At 46.2% G+C, this 22,612-nt stretch overlaps 13 non-coding genes across 13 annotated transcripts; all 13 read left to right on the forward strand.

Annotated features, from left to right (window-relative positions):
* The first annotated feature begins 808 nt into the window (after window positions 1–808).
* On the forward strand, window positions 809–999 carry LOC141230175 (U2 spliceosomal RNA). Its single transcript, XR_012296731.1, has one exon. It is a non-coding gene; the product is annotated as a U2 spliceosomal RNA (small nuclear RNA).
* A 1,118-nt stretch (window positions 1,000–2,117) lies between these two features.
* On the forward strand, window positions 2,118–2,308 carry LOC141230524 (U2 spliceosomal RNA). The gene has a single exon (XR_012296984.1). It is a non-coding gene; the product is annotated as a U2 spliceosomal RNA (small nuclear RNA).
* Window positions 2,309–8,872: 6,564 nt separating this feature from the next.
* LOC141230525 (U2 spliceosomal RNA) lies at window positions 8,873–9,063 on the forward strand. The gene has a single exon (XR_012296985.1). It is a non-coding gene; the product is annotated as a U2 spliceosomal RNA (small nuclear RNA).
* Window positions 9,064–10,178: 1,115 nt separating this feature from the next.
* On the forward strand, window positions 10,179–10,369 carry LOC141230526 (U2 spliceosomal RNA). The gene has a single exon (XR_012296986.1). It is a non-coding gene; the product is annotated as a U2 spliceosomal RNA (small nuclear RNA).
* A 1,115-nt stretch (window positions 10,370–11,484) lies between these two features.
* On the forward strand, window positions 11,485–11,675 carry LOC141230527 (U2 spliceosomal RNA). The gene has a single exon (XR_012296987.1). It is a non-coding gene; the product is annotated as a U2 spliceosomal RNA (small nuclear RNA).
* A 1,115-nt stretch (window positions 11,676–12,790) lies between these two features.
* On the forward strand, window positions 12,791–12,981 carry LOC141230528 (U2 spliceosomal RNA). The gene has a single exon (XR_012296988.1). It is a non-coding gene; the product is annotated as a U2 spliceosomal RNA (small nuclear RNA).
* A 1,115-nt stretch (window positions 12,982–14,096) lies between these two features.
* On the forward strand, window positions 14,097–14,287 carry LOC141230498 (U2 spliceosomal RNA). Its single transcript, XR_012296959.1, has one exon. It is a non-coding gene; the product is annotated as a U2 spliceosomal RNA (small nuclear RNA).
* Window positions 14,288–15,402: 1,115 nt separating this feature from the next.
* On the forward strand, window positions 15,403–15,593 carry LOC141230529 (U2 spliceosomal RNA). The gene has a single exon (XR_012296989.1). It is a non-coding gene; the product is annotated as a U2 spliceosomal RNA (small nuclear RNA).
* Window positions 15,594–16,708: 1,115 nt separating this feature from the next.
* On the forward strand, window positions 16,709–16,890 carry LOC141230273 (U2 spliceosomal RNA). The gene has a single exon (XR_012296825.1). It is a non-coding gene; the product is annotated as a U2 spliceosomal RNA (small nuclear RNA).
* Window positions 16,891–18,005: 1,115 nt separating this feature from the next.
* On the forward strand, window positions 18,006–18,187 carry LOC141230274 (U2 spliceosomal RNA). Its single transcript, XR_012296826.1, has one exon. It is a non-coding gene; the product is annotated as a U2 spliceosomal RNA (small nuclear RNA).
* Window positions 18,188–19,302: 1,115 nt separating this feature from the next.
* LOC141230276 (U2 spliceosomal RNA) lies at window positions 19,303–19,484 on the forward strand. The gene has a single exon (XR_012296828.1). It is a non-coding gene; the product is annotated as a U2 spliceosomal RNA (small nuclear RNA).
* Window positions 19,485–20,599: 1,115 nt separating this feature from the next.
* Window positions 20,600–20,781, forward strand: LOC141230277 (U2 spliceosomal RNA). The gene has a single exon (XR_012296829.1). It is a non-coding gene; the product is annotated as a U2 spliceosomal RNA (small nuclear RNA).
* Window positions 20,782–21,896: 1,115 nt separating this feature from the next.
* Window positions 21,897–22,087, forward strand: LOC141230531 (U2 spliceosomal RNA). The gene has a single exon (XR_012296990.1). It is a non-coding gene; the product is annotated as a U2 spliceosomal RNA (small nuclear RNA).
* Window positions 22,088–22,612: the final 525 nt, after the last annotated feature.

The raw sequence follows: 22,612 nt of genomic DNA on the forward strand, positions 1-22,612 counted from the left end.
AGATAAGCTGCACAATATAATTGACCTTTCAGTATATTGTTGCACACACACCATCTATTTAGCAAATGCCCTTGTTATCAACAGCAGCCTTTTAAACTCACCTGAGCTAACAGGTATGTGCGCTGGTTACTCTGCTGCGCTTAAAATTTCTTTTTTGGTTTGCTACAATGCCTTTTCTGAAACGTTGTCTCCTTCTGCTGGAACACTGACTTCTTTCATTTAATGCCTGCAGACTATAAAAGAGAACCCAACCCAAAAAGTTTGGTTGATTAGTCTGTGGCATTCTGTTAAACTGTTGCTTATGGCGGTCTCTGTGAGCTTCTCAGCGACATTCAGCCAGCCAGGTATCCTGCCTGCAGTAGATGGAATGTGGCAATGGAACGCTGGCTGCGCGTGTCATAATAGGCTCTGAGCCTTTATATACCTGTGCACAGCAGCAGCCACCTTCAGTCTGCTGCTGGACAGCCAGCAGCAGCAGCAGCAGGAGAGGTATGTAATCAGGAGCCCTCCTGCTAAGGGTAGACAGCTGCTCGTTCCACCCCACCCCCCGCCTTAATTGGTTCTCCTCCCTTCCAACGGTGTTGAGGCGGGTGGGAACAGCAGGGGGTGAAGGTGCTGTGTTTAAAGAGGTGGAGTTATGCAGATCTAAAACGCGTGGATTGCAGCAGCAGCAAGCCGAAAAGTGCAGGCATGTAAGGGATCTAGAGGTTGACAACATGTCTTCTTAACGGGAGTCCAGGAGCTCATCTCCACAAATGGACTTTTTAGGATCCTTGGGTGGCTCCGTAGTTTGAAACCAATTCTGGTTATCGCTTCTCGGCCTTTTGGCTAAGATCAAGTGTAATATCTGTTCTTATCAGTTTAATATCTGATACGTCCCCTATCTGGGGACCATATATTAAATGGATTTTTAGAACAGGGAGATGGAAAAAGAGCTTGCTCTGTCCACTCCACGCATTGACCTGGTATTGCAGTATCTCCAGGACCGGTGCACCCCTTCTTTAATGCAGTTTCTAAAATCAGAAAGAATTGAATTCAATGTTTTTTGTTCATTTTGCTTGTTTGTCGGATTTTGGGATGGACTCTTTGGCTCTGCTTTTCTTCTCCTCATTGGATTTTTCATGTTCAAAGTTGCAGAAGCCAGATTACAAGCTCATTTTGGTTCAACTTCAGCAACTGTGCATTGCATTGCCATGTAATGTGATGCAATGCTATCTTTCTAGCTCTCCCTTTTTACTTCCTTTTGGATAAACAGACATATTAGGCAAGCATTTTGGAGCTTTCACCTAAATAACTACAGGTGGTGAGATAAGCTGCACAATATAATTGACCTTTCAGTATATTGTTGCACACACACCATCTATTTAGCAAATGCCCTTGTTATCAACAGCAGCCTTTTAAACTCACCTGAGCTAACAGGTATGTGCGCTGGTTACTCTGCTGCGCTTAAAATTTCTTTTTTGGTTTGCTACAATGCCTTTTCTGAAACGTTGTCTCCTTCTGCTGGAACACTGACTTCTTTCATTTAATGCCTGCAGACTATAAAAGAGAACCCAACCCAAAAAGTTTGGTTGATTAGTCTGTGGCATTCTGTTAAACTGTTGCTTATGGCGGTCTCTGTGAGCTTCTCAGCGACATTCAGCCAGCCAGGTATCCTGCCTGCAGTAGATGGAATGTGGCAATGGAACGCTGGCTGCGCGTGTCATAATAGGCTCTGAGCCTTTATATACCTGTGCACAGCAGCAGCCACCTTCAGTCTGCTGCTGGACAGCCAGCAGCAGCAGCAGCAGGAGAGGTATGTAATCAGGAGCCCTCCTGCTAAGGGTAGACAGCTGCTCGTTCCACCCCACCCCCCGCCTTAATTGGTTCTCCTCCCTTCCAATGGTGTTGAGGCGGGTGGGAACAGCAGGGGGTGAAGGTGCTGTGTTTAAAGAGGTGGAGTTATGCAGATCTAAAACGCGTGGATTGCAGCAGCAGCAGCAAGCCGAAAAGTGCAGGCATGTAAGGGATCTAGAGGTTGACAACATGTCTTCTTAACGGGAGTCCAGGAGCTCATCTCCACAAATGGACTTTTTAGGATCCTTGGGTGGCTCCGTAGTTTGAAACCAATTCTGGTTATCGCTTCTCGGCCTTTTGGCTAAGATCAAGTGTAGTATCTGTTCTTATCAGTTTAATATCTGATACGTCCCCTATCTGGGGACCATATATTAAATGGATTTTTAGAACAGGGAGATGGAAAAAGAGCTTGCTCTGTCCACTCCACGCATTGACCTGGTATTGCAGTATCTCCAGGACCGGTGCACCCCTTCTTTAATGCAGTTTCTAAAATCAGAAAGAATTGAATTCAATGTTTTTTGTTCATTTTGCTTGTTTGTCGGATTTTGGGATGGACTCTTTGGCTCTGCTTTTCTTCTCCTCATTGGATTTTTCATGTTCAAAGTTGCAGAAGCCAGATTACAAGCTCATTTTGGTTCAACTTCAGCAACTGTGCATTGCATTGCCATGTAATTGTCACGGGTGTGTTGCCACGAAGATCGTCACGAGTACACAGCCTGACTTCTCGCAGCTGACTTGTTGGTGCTTTGTGTTTTTTCGGCAGTGAAGGAGTTAATTCTCTCTCTCTCTGGGCTAGCTGAGGTCCAGCCTCGCCCAGCTGCAATCAATACTTCTGTAGTGAGACTCCTTCATATTCCTGCAGGTCTGTTTGGGAGGTGTCGGTGAAAGCTTTTCATTCAGACTTACAGAGCGGATCGTGGTGTTTGGAGTTGCTGAGATAAGTGTATTTGGAAGTGTTTTTTCCCTTTCCTCGCTTTATCATTTATCTCCTTTCCCGTTGGTGTTCCCTCTGTTGTAGTTGTGTAGAAGTTGTATGCAAGGTGGTTTTGGTTTTTCCCTTGTACTGTCTCGTTCGTCTAAATACTGTGTGTGGGCATATTATTTCTGGTTCCCAATTGTTGTGATCGGGGTCCTTCTCAGGACTAGATTACTGAAGTGCAGGGATCCTCAGGAGGTAGGGGTTACGCTGGCGGCCTGGACCTCTGTACCTTTAACAGTACCTCCAGGTTGAGGGATTAGTCAGGGCCCCAGTTTAGGGTCAGCTTAGGCCCCCTACCTCCAGTATTCTGTGACAGTGCGACATTTTCACCGACCAACTTAGTTTTTCTCCAGCTTCCATGGATCCAGTAGCCGGTCTAGCTCGGCAGTTGCAGAGTTTGTCCATGGGGCTGGCGGACGTTAGGTCCAAGGTTTTGCATCCTCTGGAGCAAGCCGGACCAGAACCTAAAGTAGCTCTCCCTGACAGGTTCACTGGGGGGCGGGACAAGTTTTTTGTTTTCCGGGAGGCATGCAAATTGTACTTTCGGCTGCGGCCTCGGTTATCGGGCAGCGAAGAACAAAGGGTGGGAATTGTCATCTCGCTCCTACAAGGGGACCCACAATCTTGGGCGTTCTCTCTTCCCCCAAGCTCCCCGGTTCTCCAGTCAGTGGATAGGTTTTTCGCTGCTCTGGGACTCGTATATGATGACCCAGATCGGATCTCCCTTGCTGAGTCTAAGTTACGTAGGATTCAGCAGGGAGATCGTCCGGCGGAGGAATTCTGTTCGGAGTTCCGTAGGTGGGCCACGGACACCCAGTGGAATGACCCGGCACTTAGGAGCCAGTTTTGTCATGGTTTATCCGACAAATTACAGGATGTGTTGGCACAGTATGACTCTCCCGCGTCACTGGAAGCCGCTATGGCCCTTGCCATTCGCGTTGACAGACGGCTTCGGGAGAGGTGCGGGATAACTCTACCCCCTGTAATGTCTCCACCTCCTACAAGGTCCCCTCATATGGTGGTTCCCCTGGTCAGTGCGGAGGAGCCTATGCAATTAGGAGGGACATCATTTCGGGGAAGGGGACCGGTGGAGCGCCATAAGACAGGAAGGTGTTTCCTCTGCGGGAAAAAGGGACATTTTATTGGGGGGTGTCCATCCCGTCCCTTGCAGAGTAAAGAGTCGTCGAAAAAACTGTTGATCCCAGGTTGTGTGGTGAACGGCAATCTGGGAGTAGGTATTTCGTCCCTAGGTTCGTCTCAGTTTCTCGTACCGGCGGAGGTGGTGGTGGGTGCGAGAACTGAGAGGATATCTGTTCTTCTGGATAGTGGGGCCGGGGCTAATCTGGTTGATGCTCGGTTTGCCCGGGTTCAAGGTATGCGATTGAGTGAGTTGGCTAAACCCATCCCCATATTCTCGATCGATGCCAGGCCTCTCGGTCAGGGAAGTTTTTTGCAAGCTGTGCATGGCGTAAAACTTCAAGTGGGGGCAATACATAAAGAACTGTTGTCTTGCTACGTGTTGGAGGGTCTTCCCACTCCTATAGTGTTGGGCCTTCCTTGGTTAGCTAAGCATAACCCGGTTATTAATTGGCAAACCAGAGAGATAAGCCAATGGAGTAAATTCTGTAATAAAAACTGCATGAACACGGTCATCGGTGCGGTTACTCCTTGGGTCTTACCTCCATTTCTGGCGGACTTTGAGGATGTATTCTCGGAGAATGGGTGTCAGGAACTACCTCCTCATCGCGAGTATGACTGTTCTGTAAAACTGCTCCCTGAGGCCAAGTTACCTAAAGCTAGGTTGTATAACCTTTCTGGTCCTGAGAGGCAGGCCATGAAGGATTATATTTCTGAAAGTCTGGCTAAGGGGCATATTAGACCTTCATCTTCACCGGTGGCCGCGGGGTTCTTCTTTGTTATGAAGAAAGATGGAGGCCTACGCCCTTGCCTGGATTTCCGTGAACTTAATCGGATTACGGTCCGAGATCCGTATCCGCTCCCACTTATTCCCGATCTCTTTAATCAGATCGTGGGCGCCAAATGGTTCTCTAAGTTGGATCTCAGGGGGGCGTACAATCTGATTAGGATGAAGGAGGGGGATGAGTGGAAGACGGCTTTTAACACTCCGGAGGGGCATTATGAGAACCTTGTCATGCCATTCGGTCTGACTAATGCCCCGGCGGTGTTTCAACACTTTGTTAATGATATTTTTCGCCACCTGGTGGGACAGTTTGTTGTCATATATCTGGATGATATCTTAATTTACTCGCCGGATCTGGTGTCTCATCAGGAGCACGTTAGACAGGCGTTACAGATCTTGCGGGATAATAAACTGTATGCCAAGTGGGAAAAGTGTGTGTTCGCCGTACAGGAACTCCAGTTTTTAGGCTTCCTGGTTTCAGCGTCCGGTTTTCGTATGGACCCTGGGAAAGTGCGGGCAGTTCTTGAGTTGGATCGGCCGGAGAATCTTAAGGCACTACAACGTTTCCTGGGGTTTGCTAACTATTACCGGAAGTTCATTCGTAATTTCTCGTCCATGGTTAAGCCTCTCACAGACATGACTAAAAAGGGGACGGATTTTTCTAGGTGGTCTGACAAGGCTTGTCAAGCATTCTCCTCCTTGAAAAAATGTTTTGCCTCGGCACCCATACTCATTCAACCTGATGCGTCTCAGCCATTCTTTGTAGAGGTAGACGCTTCCGAGGTAGGGGTGGGAGCAGTATTGTCACAGGGTTCGTCCCCTGGTAAGTGGCATCCGTGCGCCTTTTTCTCTAAAAAATTGTCGTCCGCTGAGAGGAATTACGATGTCGGCAATAGGGAACTCTTGGCCATTAAGTTAGCTTTTGAGGAGTGGCGCCATTTTTTGGAGGGGGCAGTTCATCCGGTCACCGTCATCACCGATCACAAGAACCTGCTATATCTGGAGTCCGCTAAACGTCTGAATCCCAGACAAGCTAGGTGGTCATTGTTTTTTACCAGGTTTAATTTCGTCGTTACATATCGTCCTGGGTCTAAAAATGTAAAGGCGGATGCCTTATCTCGTAGTTTCCCTGGGGCCGGGAATACGGACGACCCGATTCCTATTCTTCAGGAGGGGGTGGTGGTTTCGGCAGTATGCTCTGAGCTGGAGGAGGAGATATTGGAGGCTCAGGGGGACGCCCCTGTTGGACCTCCGGGGAGACTGTTCGTTCCAGATCAGTTGCGACAAAAGGTGATCGAGGCACACCATAACTCAGTTTTTGCAGGACACCCGGGGAGTAAAGCAACTGTGGATCTCCTCTCGCGTCGGTTTTGGTGGCCTAACTTACATAAAGAGGTGGTAACTTTTGTCGCGTCCTGTGGGGTTTGTGCGCGCTCTAAGACCTCACATACCCGTCCGTCTGGGGCCCTTTTACCTTTGAAGATCCCGGAGCGTCCTTGGACTCATCTGTCTATGGACTTTATTACGGACCTCCCTCCGTCTTCGGGTAAAACGGTCATACTCGTTGTAGTGGACAGGTTCAGCAAGATGGCACATTTTATCGCTCTTCCGGCTCTCCCTAATGCTAAAACTCTTGCGCAGGTGTTCATTGGGGAGATTGTGAGGCTTCACGGGGTACCCTCCGAGGTGGTGTCTGATCGGGGGTCTCAGTTTGTGTCCAAGTTCTGGAAGGCGTTTTGTGCACGGCGGGGGATGCATTTGTCATTCTCGTCGGCTTTTCATCCTCAGACCAATGGTCAGACGGAACGTATGAACCAGAGCTTGGAGACATATCTTCGGTGTTTTGTGTCAGAGAACCAGGAGGACTGGGCTTCTTTCCTACCTCTGGCAGAGTTTGCTCTCAATAATAGGCGGAGCGAGTCCACTGGTAAGTCCCCGTTTTTTGGGGCATATGGTTTTCACCCCCAGTTTTGTACTTTCAGTAGGGGGGGCTCTTCGGGGGTTCCGGAGGAGGAACGATTTTCCTCATCTCTCGCTTCAGTATGGAGAGGGGTGCTGAAGAATCTGAATACTATGGGGAACCGATACAAACGTATGGCTGATAGGAGGAGAGTGTCTGGTCCGGACCTAAGTGTGAACGATCAGGTATGGTTGTCTACCAGGAATATTAAACTTAAGGTTCCCTCCTGGAAACTGGGTCCCAGGTTCATCGGGCCGTACAGAATCAGTTCTGTTATTAATCCGGTGGCATTCCGTCTTGACCTCCCCCCTACGTTTAAAATTCACAACGTGTTTCACAGATCATTGCTTAAGAGGTATGTGGCGCCGGTGGTACCGTCACCTTTACCTCCCCCTCCTGTGGTTGTCAATGGTAACTTGGAGTTCCAGGTATCGAGGGTCATTGATTCACGCTTTAATCGCCGGTCCCTTCAGTACTTGGTTCATTGGAAGGGGTATGGTCCTGAGGAGAGGATGTGGGTTCCTGCGTCGGATATTAACGCAGACCGATTAGTTCGGGCCTTCCACACGACTCACCCGAATAAACCTGGCCCTGAGGGTCCGGAGGCCCCTCGTAGAAGGGGGGGTACTGTCACGGGTGTGTTGCCACGAAGATCGTCACGAGTACACAGCCTGACTTCTCGCAGCTGACTTGTTGGTGCTTTGTGTTTTTTCGGCAGTGAAGGAGTTAATTCTCTCTCTCTCTGGGCTAGCTGAGGTCCAGCCTCGCCCAGCTGCAATCAATACTTCTGTAGTGAGACTCCTTCATATTCCTGCAGGTCTGTTTGGGAGGTGTCGGTGAAAGCTTTTCATTCAGACTTACAGAGCGGATCGTGGTGTTTGGAGTTGCTGAGATAAGTGTATTTGGAAGTGTTTTATCCCTTTCCTCGCTTTATCATTTATCTCCTTTCCCGTTGGTGTTCCCTCTGTTGTAGTTGTGTAGAAGTTGTATGCAAGGTGGTTTTGGTTTTTCCCTTGTACTGTCTCGTTCGTCTAAATACTGTGTGTGGGCATATTATTTCTGGTTCCCAATTGTTGTGATCGGGGTCCTTCTCAGGACTAGATTACTGAAGTGCAGGGATCCTCAGGAGGTAGGGGTTACGCTGGCGGCCTGGACCTCTGTACCTTTAACAGTACCTCCAGGTTGAGGGATTAGTCAGGGCCCCAGTTTAGGGTCAGCTTAGGCCCCCTACCTCCAGTATTCTGTGACAGTGCGACAGTAATGTGATGCAATGCTATCTTTCTAGCTCTCCCTTTTTACTTCCTTTTGGATAAACAGACATATTAGGCAAGCATTTTGGAGCTTTCACCTAAATAACTACAGGTGGTGAGATAAGCTGCACAATATAATTGACCTTTCAGTATATTGTTGCACACACACCATCTATTTAGCAAATGCCCTTGTTATCAACAGCAGCCTTTTAAACTCACCTGAGCTAACAGGTATGTGCGCTGGTTACTCTGCTGCGCTTAAAATTTCTTTTTTGGTTTGCTACAATGCCTTTTCTGAAACGTTGTCTCCTTCTGCTGGAACACTGACTTCTTTCATTTAATGCCTGCAGACTATAAAAGAGAACCCAACCCAAAAAGTTTGGTTGATTAGTCTGTGGCATTCTGTTAAACTGTTGCTTATGGCGGTCTCTGTGAGCTTCTCAGCGACATTCAGCCAGCCAGGTATCCTGCCTGCAGTAGATGGAATGTGGCAATGGAACGCTGGCTGCGCGTGTCATAATAGGCTCTGAGCCTTTATATACCTGTGCACAGCAGCAGCCACCTTCAGTCTGCTGCTGGACAGCCAGCAGCAGCAGCAGCAGGAGAGGTATGTAATCAGGAGCCCTCCTGCTAAGGGTAGACAGCTGCTCGTTCCACCCCACCCCCCGCCTTAATTGGTTCTCCTCCCTTCCAACGGTGTTGAGGCGGGTGGGAACAGCAGGGGGTGAAGGTGCTGTGTTTAAAGAGGTGGAGTTATGCAGATCTAAAACGCGTGGATTGCAGCAGCAGCAAGCCGAAAAGTGCAGGCATGTAAGGGATCTAGAGGTTGACAACATGTCTTCTTAACGGGAGTCCAGGAGCTCATCTCCACAAATGGACTTTTTAGGATCCTTGGGTGGCTCCGTAGTTTGAAACCAATTCTGGTTATCGCTTCTCGGCCTTTTGGCTAAGATCAAGTGTAGTATCTGTTCTTATCAGTTTAATATCTGATACGTCCCCTATCTGGGGACCATATATTAAATGGATTTTTAGAACAGGGAGATGGAAAAAGAGCTTGCTCTGTCCACTCCACGCATTGACCTGGTATTGCAGTATCTCCAGGACCGGTGCACCCCTTCTTTAATGCAGTTTCTAAAATCAGAAAGAATTGAATTCAATGTTTTTTGTTCATTTTGCTTGTTTGTCGGATTTTGGGATGGACTCTTTGGCTCTGCTTTTCTTCTCCTCATTGGATTTTTCATGTTCAAAGTTGCAGAAGCCAGATTACAAGCTCATTTTGGTTCAACTTCAGCAACTGTGCATTGCATTGCCATGTAATGTGATGCAATGCTATCTTTCTAGCTCTCCCTTTTTACTTCCTTTTGGATAAACAGACATATTAGGCAAGCATTTTGGAGCTTTCACCTAAATAACTACAGGTGGTGAGATAAGCTGCACAATATAATTGACCTTTCAGTATATTGTTGCACACACACCATCTATTTAGCAAATGCCCTTGTTATCAACAGCAGCCTTTTAAACTCACCTGAGCTAACAGGTATGTGCGCTGGTTACTCTGCTGCGCTTAAAATTTCTTTTTTGGTTTGCTACAATGCCTTTTCTGAAACGTTGTCTCCTTCTGCTGGAACACTGACTTCTTTCATTTAATGCCTGCAGACTATAAAAGAGAACCCAACCCAAAAAGTTTGGTTGATTAGTCTGTGGCATTCTGTTAAACTGTTGCTTATGGCGGTCTCTGTGAGCTTCTCAGCGACATTCAGCCAGCCAGGTATCCTGCCTGCAGTAGATGGAATGTGGCAATGGAACGCTGGCTGCGCGTGTCATAATAGGCTCTGAGCCTTTATATACCTGTGCACAGCAGCAGCCACCTTCAGTCTGCTGCTGGACAGCCAGCAGCAGCAGCAGCAGGAGAGGTATGTAATCAGGAGCCCTCCTGCTAAGGGTAGACAGCTGCTCGTTCCACCCCACCCCCCGCCTTAATTGGTTCTCCTCCCTTCCAACGGTGTTGAGGCGGGTGGGAACAGCAGGGGGTGAAGGTGCTGTGTTTAAAGAGGTGGAGTTATGCAGATCTAAAACGCGTGGATTGCAGCAGCAGCAAGCCGAAAAGTGCAGGCATGTAAGGGATCTAGAGGTTGACAACATGTCTTCTTAACGGGAGTCCAGGAGCTCATCTCCACAAATGGACTTTTTAGGATCCTTGGGTGGCTCCGTAGTTTGAAACCAATTCTGGTTATCGCTTCTCGGCCTTTTGGCTAAGATCAAGTGTAGTATCTGTTCTTATCAGTTTAATATCTGATACGTCCCCTATCTGGGGACCATATATTAAATGGATTTTTAGAACAGGGAGATGGAAAAAGAGCTTGCTCTGTCCACTCCACGCATTGACCTGGTATTGCAGTATCTCCAGGACCGGTGCACCCCTTCTTTAATGCAGTTTCTAAAATCAGAAAGAATTGAATTCAATGTTTTTTGTTCATTTTGCTTGTTTGTCGGATTTTGGGATGGACTCTTTGGCTCTGCTTTTCTTCTCCTCATTGGATTTTTCATGTTCAAAGTTGCAGAAGCCAGATTACAAGCTCATTTTGGTTCAACTTCAGCAACTGTGCATTGCATTGCCATGTAATGTGATGCAATGCTATCTTTCTAGCTCTCCCTTTTTAATTCCTTTTGGATAAACAGACATATTAGGCAAGCATTTTGGAGCTTTCACCTAAATAACTACAGGTGGTGAGATAAGCTGCACAATATAATTGACCTTTCAGTATATTGTTGCACACACACCATCTATTTAGCAAATGCCCTTGTTATCAACAGCAGCCTTTTAAACTCACCTGAGCTAACAGGTATGTGCGCTGGTTACTCTGCTGCGCTTAAAATTTCTTTTTTGGTTTGCTACAATGCCTTTTCTGAAACGTTGTCTCCTTCTGCTGGAACACTGACTTCTTTCATTTAATGCCTGCAGACTGTAAAAGAGAACCCAACCCAAAAAGTTTGGTTGATTAGTCTGTGGCATTCTGTTAAACTGTTGCTTATGGCGGTCTCTGTGAGCTTCTCAGCGACATTCAGCCAGCCAGGTATCCTGCCTGCAGTAGATGGAATGTGGCAATGGAACGCTGGCTGCGCGTGTCATAATAGGCTCTGAGCCTTTATATACCTGTGCACAGCAGCAGCCACCTTCAGTCTGCTGCTGGACAGCCAGCAGCAGCAGCAGCAGGAGAGGTATGTAATCAGGAGCCCTCCTGCTAAGGGTAGACAGCTGCTCGTTCCACCCCACCCCCCGCCTTAATTGGTTCTCCTCCCTTCCAACGGTGTTGAGGCGGGTGGGAACAGCAGGGGGTGAAGGTGCTGTGTTTAAAGAGGTGGAGTTATGCAGATCTAAAACGCGTGGATTGCAGCAGCAGCAAGCCGAAAAGTGCAGGCATGTAAGGGATCTAGAGGTTGACAACATGTCTTCTTAACGGGAGTCCAGGAGCTCATCTCCACAAATGGACTTTTTAGGATCCTTGGGTGGCTCCGTAGTTTGAAACCAATTCTGGTTATCGCTTCTCGGCCTTTTGGCTAAGATCAAGTGTAGTATCTGTTCTTATCAGTTTAATATCTGATACGTCCCCTATCTGGGGACCATATATTAAATGGATTTTTAGAACAGGGAGATGGAAAAAGAGCTTGCTCTGTCCACTCCACGCATTGACCTGGTATTGCAGTATCTCCAGGACCGGTGCACCCCTTCTTTAATGCAGTTTCTAAAATCAGAAAGAATTGAATTCAATGTTTTTTGTTCATTTTGCTTGTTTGTCGGATTTTGGGATGGACTCTTTGGCTCTGCTTTTCTTCTCCTCATTGGATTTTTCATGTTCAAAGTTGCAGAAGCCAGATTACAAGCTCATTTTGGTTCAACTTCAGCAACTGTGCATTGCATTGCCATGTAATGTGATGCAATGCTATCTTTCTAGCTCTCCCTTTTTACTTCCTTTTGGATAAACAGACATATTAGGCAAGCATTTTGGAGCTTTCACCTAAATAACTACAGGTGGTGAGATAAGCTGCACAATATAATTGACCTTTCAGTATATTGTTGCACACACACCATCTATTTAGCAAATGCCCTTGTTATCAACAGCAGCCTTTTAAACTCACCTGAGCTAACAGGTATGTGCGCTGGTTACTCTGCTGCGCTTAAAATTTCTTTTTTGGTTTGCTACAATGCCTTTTCTGAAACGTTGTCTCCTTCTGCTGGAACACTGACTTCTTTCATTTAATGCCTGCAGACTATAAAAGAGAACCCAACCCAAAAAGTTTGGTTGATTAGTCTGTGGCATTCTGTTAAACTGTTGCTTATGGCGGTCTCTGTGAGCTTCTCAGCGACATTCAGCCAGCCAGGTATCCTGCCTGCAGTAGATGGAATGTGGCAATGGAACGCTGGCTGCGCGTGTCATAATAGGCTCTGAGCCTTTATATACCTGTGCACAGCAGCAGCCACCTTCAGTCTGCTGCTGGACAGCCAGCAGCAGCAGCAGCAGGAGAGGTATGTAATCAGGAGCCCTCCTGCTAAGGGTAGACAGCTGCTCGTTCCACCCCACCCCCCGCCTTAATTGGTTCTCCTCCCTTCCAACGGTGTTGAGGTGGGTGGGAACAGCAGGGGGTGAAGGTGCTGTGTTTAAAGAGGTGGAGTTATGCAGATCTAAAACGCGTGGATTGCAGCAGCAGCAAGCCGAAAAGTGCAGGCATGTAAGGGATCTAGAGGTTGACAACATGTCTTCTTAACGGGAGTCCAGGAGCTCATCTCCACAAATGGACTTTTTAGGATCCTTGGGTGGCTCCGTAGTTTGAAACCAATTCTGGTTATCGCTTCTCGGCCTTTTGGCTAAGATCAAGTGTAGTATCTGTTCTTATCAGTTTAATATCTGATACGTCCCCTATCTGGGGACCATATATTAAATGGATTTTTAGAACAGGGAGATGGAAAAAGAGCTTGCTCTGTCCACTCCACGCATTGACCTGGTATTGCAGTATCTCCAGGACCGGTGCACCCCTTCTTTAATGCAGTTTCTAAAATCAGAAAGAATTGAATTCAATGTTTTTTGTTCATTTTGCTTGTTTGTCGGATTTTGGGATGGACTCTTTGGCTCTGCTTTTCTTCTCCTCATTGGATTTTTCATGTTCAAAGTTGCAGAAGCCAGATTACAAGCTCATTTTGGTTCAACTTCAGCAACTGTGCATTGCATTGCCATGTAATGTGATGCAATGCTATCTTTCTAGCTCTCCCTTTTTACTTCCTTTTGGATAAACAGACATATTAGGCAAGCATTTTGGAGCTTTCACCTAAATAACTACAGATGGTGAGATAAGCTGCACAATATAATTGACCTTTCAGTATATTGTTGCACACACACCATCTATTTAGCAAATGCCCTTGTTATCAACAGCAGCCTTTTAAACTCACCTGAGCTAACAGGTATGTGCGCTGGTTACTCTGCTGCGCTTAAAATTTCTTTTTTGGTTTGCTACAATGCCTTTTCTGAAACGTTGTCTCCTTCTGCTGGAACACTGACTTCTTTCATTTAATGCCTGCAGACTATAAAAGAGAACCCAACCCAAAAAGTTTGGTTGATTAGTCTGTGGCATTCTGTTAAACTGTTGCTTATGGCGGTCTCTGTGAGCTTCTCAGCGACATTCAGCCAGCCAGGTATCCTGCCTGCAGTAGATGGAATGTGGCAATGGAACGCTGGCTGCGCGTGTCATAATAGGCTCTGAGCCTTTATATACCTGTGCACAGCAGCAGCCACCTTCAGTCTGCTGCTGGACAGCCAGCAGCAGCAGCAGCAGGAGAGGTATGTAATCAGGAGCCCTCCTGCTAAGGGTAGACAGCTGCTCGTTCCACCCCACCCCCCGCCTTAATTGGTTCTCCTCCCTTCCAACGGTGTTGAGGCGGGTGGGAACAGCAGGGGGTGATGGTGCTGTGTTTAAAGAGGTGGAGTTATGCAGATCTAAAACGCGTGGATTGCAGCAGCAGCAAGCCGAAAAGTGCAGGCATGTAAGGGATCTAGAGGTTGACAACATGTCTTCTTAATGGGAGTCCAGGAGCTCATCTCCACAAATGGACTTTTTAGGATCCTTGGGTGGCTCCGTAGTTTGAAACCAATTCTGGTTATCGCTTCTCGGCCTTTTGGCTAAGATCAAGTGTAGTATCTGTTCTTATCAGTTTAATATCTGATATGTCCCCTATCTGGGGACCATATATTAAATGGATTTTTAGAACAGGGAGATGGAAAAAGAGCTTGCTCTGTCCACTCCACGCATTGACCTGGTATTGCAGTATCTCCAGGACCGGTGCACCCCTTCTTTAATGCAGTTTCTAAAATCAGAAAGAATTGAATTCAATGTTTTTTGTTCATTTTGCTTGTTTGTCGGATTTTGGGATGGACTCTTTGGCTCTGCTTTTCTTCTCCTCATTGGATTTTTCATGTTCAAAGTTGCAGAAGCCAGATTACAAGCTCATTTTGGTTCAACTTCAGCAACTGTGCATTGCATTGCCATGTAATGTGATGCAATGCTATCTTTCTAGCTCTCCCTTTTTACTTCCTTTTGGATAAACAGACATATTAGGCAAGCATTTTGGAGCTTTCACCTAAATAACTACAGGTGGTGAGATAAGCTGCACAATATAATTGACCTTTCAGTATATTGTTGCACACACACCATCTATTTAGCAAATGCCCTTGTTATCAACAGCAGCCTTTTAAACTCACCTGAGCTAACAGGTATGTGCGCTGGTTACTCTGCTGCGCTTAAAATTTCTTTTTTGGTTTGCTACAATGCCTTTTCTGAAATGTTGTCTCCTTCTGCTGGAACACTGACTTCTTTCATTTAATGCCTGCAGACTATAAAAGAGAACCCAACCCAAAAAGTTTGGTTGATTAGTCTGTGGCATTCTGTTAAACTGTTGCTTATGGCGGTCTCTGTGAGCTTCTCAGCGACATTCAGCCAGCCAGGTATCCTGCCTGCAGTAGATGGAATGTGGCAATGGAACGCTGGCTGCGCGTGTCATAATAGGCTCTGAGCCTTTATATACCTGTGCACAGCAGCAGCCACCTTCAGTCTGCTGCTGGACAGCCAGCAGCAGCAGCAGCAGGAGAGGTATGTAATCAGGAGCCCTCCTGCTAAGGGTAGACAGCTGCTCGTTCCACCCCACCCCCCGCCTTAATTGGTTCTCCTCCCTTCCAACGGTGTTGAGGCGGGTGGGAACAGCAGGGGGTGAAGGTGCTGTGTTTAAAGAGGTGGAGTTATGCAGATCTAAAACGCGTGGATTGCAGCAGCAGCAAGCCGAAAAGTGCAGGCATGTAAGGGATCTAGAGGTTGACAACATGTCTTCTTAACGGGAGTCCAGGAGCTCATCTCCACAAATGGACTTTTTAGGATCCTTGGGTGGCTCCGTAGTTTGAAACCAATTCTGGTTATCGCTTCTCGGCCTTTTGGCTAAGATCAAGTGTAGTATCTGTTCTTATCAGTTTAATATCTGATACGTCCCCTATCTGGGGACCATATATTAAATGGATTTTTAGAACAGGGAGATGGAAAAAGAGCTTGCTCTGTCCACTCCACGCATTGACCTGGTATTGCAGTATCTCCAGGACCGGTGCACCCCTTCTTTAATGCAGTTTCTAAAATCAGAAAGAATTGAATTCAATGTTTTTTGTTCATTTTGCTTGTTTGTCGGATTTTGGGATGGACTCTTTGGCTCTGCTTTTCTTCTCCTCATTGGATTTTTCATGTTCAAAGTTGCAGAAGCCAGATTACAAGCTCATTTTGGTTCAACTTCAGCAACTGTGCATTGCATTGCCATGTAATGTGATGCAATGCTATCTTTCTAGCTCTCCCTTTTTACTTCCTTTTGGATAAACAGACATATTAGGCAAGCATTTTGGAGCTTTCACCTAAATAACTACAGGTGGTGAGATAAGCTGCACAATATAATTGACCTTTCAGTATATTGTTGCACACACACCATCTATTTAGCAAATGCCCTTGTTATCAACAGCAGCCTTTTAAACTCACCTGAGCTAACAGGTATGTGCGCTGGTTACTCTGCTGCGCTTAAAATTTCTTTTTTGGTTTGCTACAATGCCTTTTCTGAAACGTTGTCTCCTTCTGCTGGAACACTGACTTCTTTCATTTAATGCCTGCAGACTATAAAAGAGAACCCAACCCAAAAAGTTTGGTTGATTAGTCTGTGGCATTCTGTTAAACTGTTGCTTATGGCGGTCTCTGTGAGCTTCTCAGCGACATTCAGCCAGCCAGGTATCCTGCCTGCAGTAGATGGAATGTGGCAATGGAACGCTGGCTGCGCGTGTCATAATAGGCTCTGAGCCTTTATATACCTGTGCACAGCAGCAGCCACCTTCAGTCTGCTGCTGGACAGCCAGCAGCAGCAGCAGCAGGAGAGGTATGTAATCAGGAGCCCTCCTGCTAAGGGTAGACAGCTGCTCGTTCCACCCCACCCCCCGCCTTAATTGGTTCTCCTCCCTTCCAACGGTGTTGAGGCGGGTGGGAACAGCAGGGGGTGAAGGTGCTGTGTTTAAAGAGGTGGAGTTATGCAGATCTAAAACGCGTGGATTGCAGCAGCAGCAAGCCGAAAAGTGCAGGCATGTAAGGGATCTAGAGGTTGACAACATGTCTTCTTAACGGGAGTCCAGGAGCTCATCTCCACAAATGGACTTTTTAGGATCCTTGGGTGGCTCCGTAGTTTGAAACCAATTCTGGTTATCGCTTCTCGGCCTTTTGGCTAAGATCAAGTGTTCTTATCAGTTTAATATCTGATACGTCCCCTATCTGGGGACCATATATTAAATGGATTTTTAGAACAGGGAGATGGAAAAAGAGCTTGCTCTGTCCACTCCACGCATTGACCTGGTATTGCAGTATCTCCAGGACCGGTGCACCCCTTCTTTAATGCAGTTTCTAAAATCAGAAAGAATTGAATTCAATGTTTTTTGTTCATTTTGCTTGTTTGTCGGATTTTGGGATGGACTCTTTGGCTCTGCTTTTCTTCTCCTCATTGGATTTTTCATGTTCAAAGTTGCAGAAGCCAGATTACAAGCTCATTTTGGTTCAACTTCAGCAACTGTGCATTGCATTGCCATGTAATGTGATGCAATGCTATCTTTCTAGCTCTCCCTTTTTACTTCCTTTTGGATAAACAGACATATTAGGCAAGCATTTTGGAGCTTTCACCTAAATAACTACAGGTGGTGAGATAAGCTGCACAATATAATTGACCTTTCAGTATATTGTTGCACACACACCATCTATTTAGCAAATGCCCTTGTTATCAACAGCAGCCTTTTAAACTCACCTGAGCTAACAGGTATGTGCGCTGGTTACTCTGCTGCGCTTAAAATTTCTTTTTTGGTTTGCTACAATGCCTTTTCTGAAACGTTGTCTCCTTCTGCTGGAACACTGACTTCTTTCATTTAATGCCTGCAGACTATAAAAGAGAACCCAACCCAAAAAGTTTGGTTGATTAGTCTGTGGCATTCTGTTAAACTGTTGCTTATGGCGGTCTCTGTGAGCTTCTCAGCGACATTCAGCCAGCCAGGTATCCTGCCTGCAGTAGATGGAATGTGGCAATGGAACGCTGGCTGCGCGTGTCATAATAGGCTCTGAGCCTTTATATACCTGTGCACAGCAGCAGCCACCTTCAGTCTGCTGCTGGACAGCCAGCAGCAGCAGCAGCAGGAGAGGTATGTAATCAGGAGCCCTCCTGCTAAGGGTAGACAGCTGCTCGTTCCACCCCACCCCCCGCCTTAATTGGTTCTCCTCCCTTCCAACGGTGTTGAGGCGGGTGGGAACAGCAGGGGGTGAAGGTGCTGTGTTTAAAGAGGTGGAGTTATGCAGATCTAAAACGCGTGGATTGCAGCAGCAGCAAGCCGAAAAGTGCAGGCATGTAAGGGATCTAGAGGTTGACAACATGTCTTCTTAACGGGAGTCCAGGAGCTCATCTCCACAAATGGACTTTTTAGGATCCTTGGGTGGCTCCGTAGTTTGAAACCAATTCTGGTTATCGCTTCTCGGCCTTTTGGCTAAGATCAAGTGTTCTTATCAGTTTAATATCTGATACGTCCCCTATCTGGGGACCATATATTAAATGGATTTTTAGAACAGGGAGATGGAAAAAGAGCTTGCTCTGTCCACTCCACGCATTGACCTGGTATTGCAGTATCTCCAGGACCGGTGCACCCCTTCTTTAATGCAGTTTCTAAAATCAGAAAGAATTGAATTCAATGTTTTTTGTTCATTTTGCTTGTTTGTCGGATTTTGGGATGGACTCTTTGGCTCTGCTTTTCTTCTCCTCATTGGATTTTTCATGTTCAAAGTTGCAGAAGCCAGATTACAAGCTCATTTTGGTTCAACTTCAGCAACTGTGCATTGCATTGCCATGTAATGTGATGCAATGCTATCTTTCTAGCTCTCCCTTTTTACTTCCTTTTGGATAAACAGACATATTAGGCAAGCATTTTGGAGCTTTCACCTAAATAACTACAGGTGGTGAGATAAGCTGCACAATATAATTGACCTTTCAGTATATTGTTGCACACACACCATCTATTTAGCAAATGCCCTTGTTATCAACAGCAGCCTTTTAAACTCACCTGAGCTAACAGGTATGTGCGCTGGTTACTCTGCTGCGCTTAAAATTTCTTTTTTGGTTTGCTACAATGCCTTTTCTGAAACGTTGTCTCCTTCTGCTGGAACACTGACTTCTTTCATTTAATGCCTGCAGACTATAAAAGAGAACCCAACCCAAAAAGTTTGGTTGATTAGTCTGTGGCATTCTGTTAAACTGTTGCTTATGGCGGTCTCTGTGAGCTTCTCAGCGACATTCAGCCAGCCAGGTATCCTGCCTGCAGTAGATGGAATGTGGCAATGGAACGCTGGCTGCGCGTGTCATAATAGGCTCTGAGCCTTTATATTCCTGTGCACAGCAGCAGCCACCTTCAGTCTGCTGCTGGACAGCCAGCAGCAGCAGCAGCAGGAGAGGTATGTAATCAGGAGCCCTCCTGCTAAGGGTAGACAGCTGCTCGTTCCACCCCACCCCCCGCCTTAATTGGTTCTCCTCCCTTCCAACGGTGTTGAGGCGGGTGGGAACAGCAGGGGGTGAAGGTGCTGTGTTTAAAGAGGTGGAGTTATGCAGATCTAAAACGCGTGGATTGCAGCAGCAGCAAGCCGAAAAGTGCAGGCATGTAAGGGATCTAGAGGTTGACAACATGTCTTCTTAACGGGAGTCCAGGAGCTCATCTCCACAAATGGACTTTTTAGGATCCTTGGGTGGCTCCGTAGTTTGAAACCAATTCTGGTTATCGCTTCTCGGCCTTTTGGCTAAGATCAAGTGTTCTTATCAGTTTAATATCTGATACGTCCCCTATCTGGGGACCATATATTAAATGGATTTTTAGAACAGGGAGATGGAAAAAGAGCTTGCTCTGTCCACTCCACGCATTGACCTGGTATTGCAGTATCTCCAGGACCGGTGCACCCCTTCTTTAATGCAGTTTCTAAAATCAGAAAGAATTGAATTCAATGTTTTTTGTTCATTTTGCTTGTTTGTCGGATTTTGGGATGGACTCTTTGGCTCTGCTTTTCTTCTCCTCATTGGATTTTTCATGTTCAAAGTTGCAGAAGCCAGATTACAAGCTCATTTTGGTTCAACTTCAGCAACTGTGCATTGCATTGCCATGTAATGTGATGCAATGCTATCTTTCTAGCTCTCCCTTTTTACTTCCTTTTGGATAAACAGACATATTAGGCAAGCATTTTGGAGCTTTCACCTAAATAACTACAGGTGGTGAGATAAGCTGCACAATATAATTGACCTTTCAGTATATTGTTGCACACACACCATCTATTTAGCAAATGCCCTTGTTATCAACAGCAGCCTTTTAAACTCACCTGAGCTAACAGGTATGTGCGCTGGTTACTCTGCTGCGCTTAAAATTTCTTTTTTGGTTTGCTACAATGCCTTTTCTGAAACGTTGTCTCCTTCTGCTGGAACACTGACTTCTTTCATTTAATGCCTGCAGACTATAAAAGAGAACCCAACCCAAAAAGTTTGGTTGATTAGTCTGTGGCATTCTGTTAAACTGTTGCTTATGGCGGTCTCTGTGAGCTTCTCAGCGACATTCAGCCAGCCAGGTATCCTGCCTGCAGTAGATGGAATGTGGCAATGGAACGCTGGCTGCGCGTGTCATAATAGGCTCTGAGCCTTTATATTCCTGTGCACAGCAGCAGCCACCTTCAGTCTGCTGCTGGACAGCCAGCAGCAGCAGCAGCAGGAGAGGTATGTAATCAGGAGCCCTCCTGCTAAGGGTAGACAGCTGCTCGTTCCACCCCACCCCCCGCCTTAATTGGTTCTCCTCCCTTCCAACGGTGTTGAGGCGGGTGGGAACAGCAGGGGGTGAAGGTGCTGTGTTTAAAGAGGTGGAGTTATGCAGATCTAAAACGCGTGGATTGCAGCAGCAGCAAGCCGAAAAGTGCAGGCATGTAAGGGATCTAGAGGTTGACAACATGTCTTCTTAACGGGAGTCCAGGAGCTCATCTCCACAAATGGACTTTTTAGGATCCTTGGGTGGCTCCGTAGTTTGAAACCAATTCTGGTTATCGCTTCTCGGCCTTTTGGCTAAGATCAAGTGTTCTTATCAGTTTAATATCTGATACGTCCCCTATCTGGGGACCATATATTAAATGGATTTTTAGAACAGGGAGATGGAAAAAGAGCTTGCTCTGTCCACTCCACGCATTGACCTGGTATTGCAGTATCTCCAGGACCGGTGCACCCCTTCTTTAATGCAGTTTCTAAAATCAGAAAGAATTGAATTCAATGTTTTTTGTTCATTTTGCTTGTTTGTCGGATTTTGGGATGGACTCTTTGGCTCTGCTTTTCTTCTCCTCATTGGATTTTTCATGTTCAAAGTTGCAGAAGCCAGATTACAAGCTCATTTTGGTTCAACTTCAGCAACTGTGCATTGCATTGCCATGTAATGTGATGCAATGCTATCTTTCTAGCTCTCCCTTTTTACTTCCTTTTGGATAAACAGACATATTAGGCAAGCATTTTGGAGCTTTCACCTAAATAACTACAGGTGGTGAGATAAGCTGCACAATATAATTGACCTTTCAGTATATTGTTGCACACACACCATCTATTTAGCAAATGCCCTTGTTATCAACAGCAGCCTTTTAAACTCACCTGAGCTAACAGGTATGTGCGCTGGTTACTCTGCTGCGCTTAAAATTTCTTTTTTGGTTTGCTACAATGCCTTTTCTGAAACGTTGTCTCCTTCTGCTGGAACACTGACTTCTTTCATTTAATGCCTGCAGACTATAAAAGAGAACCCAACCCAAAAAGTTTGGTTGATTAGTCTGTGGCATTCTGTTAAACTGTTGCTTATGGCGGTCTCTGTGAGCTTCTCAGCGACATTCAGCCAGCCAGGTATCCTGCCTGCAGTAGATGGAATGTGGCAATGGAACGCTGGCTGCGCGTGTCATAATAGGCTCTGAGCCTTTATATACCTGTGCACAGCAGCAGCCACCTTCAGTCTGCTGCTGGACAGCCAGCAGCAGCAGCAGCAGGAGAGGTATGTAATCAGGAGCCCTCCTGCTAAGGGTAGACAGCTGCTCGTTCCACCCCACCCCCCGCCTTAATTGGTTCTCCTCCCTTCCAACGGTGTTGAGGCGGGTGGGAACAGCAGGGGGTGAAGGTGCTGTGTTTAAAGAGGTGGAGTTATGCAGATCTAAAACGCGTGGATTGCAGCAGCAGCAAGCCGAAAAGTGCAGGCATGTAAGGGATCTAGAGGTTGACAACATGTCTTCTTAACGGGAGTCCAGGAGCTCATCTCCACAAATGGACTTTTTAGGATCCTTGGGTGGCTCCGTAGTTTGAAACCAATTCTGGTTATCGCTTCTCGGCCTTTTGGCTAAGATCAAGTGTAGTATCTGTTCTTATCAGTTTAATATCTGATACGTCCCCTATCTGGGGACCATATATTAAATGGATTTTTAGAACAGGGAGATGGAAAAAGAGCTTGCTCTGTCCACTCCACGCATTGACCTGGTATTGCAGTATCTCCAGGACCGGTGCACCCCTTCTTTAATGCAGTTTCTAAAATCAGAAAGAATTGAATTCAATGTTTTTTGTTCATTTTGCTTGTTTGTCGGATTTTGGGATGGACTCTTTGGCTCTGCTTTTCTTCTCCTCATTGGATTTTTCATGTTCAAAGTTGCAGAAGCCAGATTACAAGCTCATTTTGGTTCAACTTCAGCAACTGTGCATTGCATTGCCATGTAATGTGATGCAATGCTATCTTTCTAGCTCTCCCTTTTTACTTCCTTTTGGATAAACAGACATATTAGGCAAGCATTTTGGAGCTTTCACCTAAATAACTACAGGTGGTGAGATAAGCTGCACAATATAATTGACCTTTCAGTATATTGTTGCACACACACCATCTATTTAGCAAATGCCCTTGTTATCAACAGCAGCCTTTTAAACTCACCTGAGCTAACAGGTATGTGCGCTGGTTACTCTGCTGCGCTTAAAATTTCTTTTTTGGTTTGCTACAATGCCTTTTCTGAAACGTTGTCTCCTTCTGCTGGAACACTGACTTCTTTCA

The sequence above is a fragment of the Phyllobates terribilis genome, unplaced genomic scaffold (assembly GCF_046119375.1).
Source record: "Phyllobates terribilis strain yellow unplaced genomic scaffold, ASM4611937v1 Scaffold_499__1_contigs__length_1316695, whole genome shotgun sequence".
NCBI lineage: Eukaryota > Metazoa > Chordata > Amphibia > Anura > Dendrobatidae > Phyllobates > Phyllobates terribilis.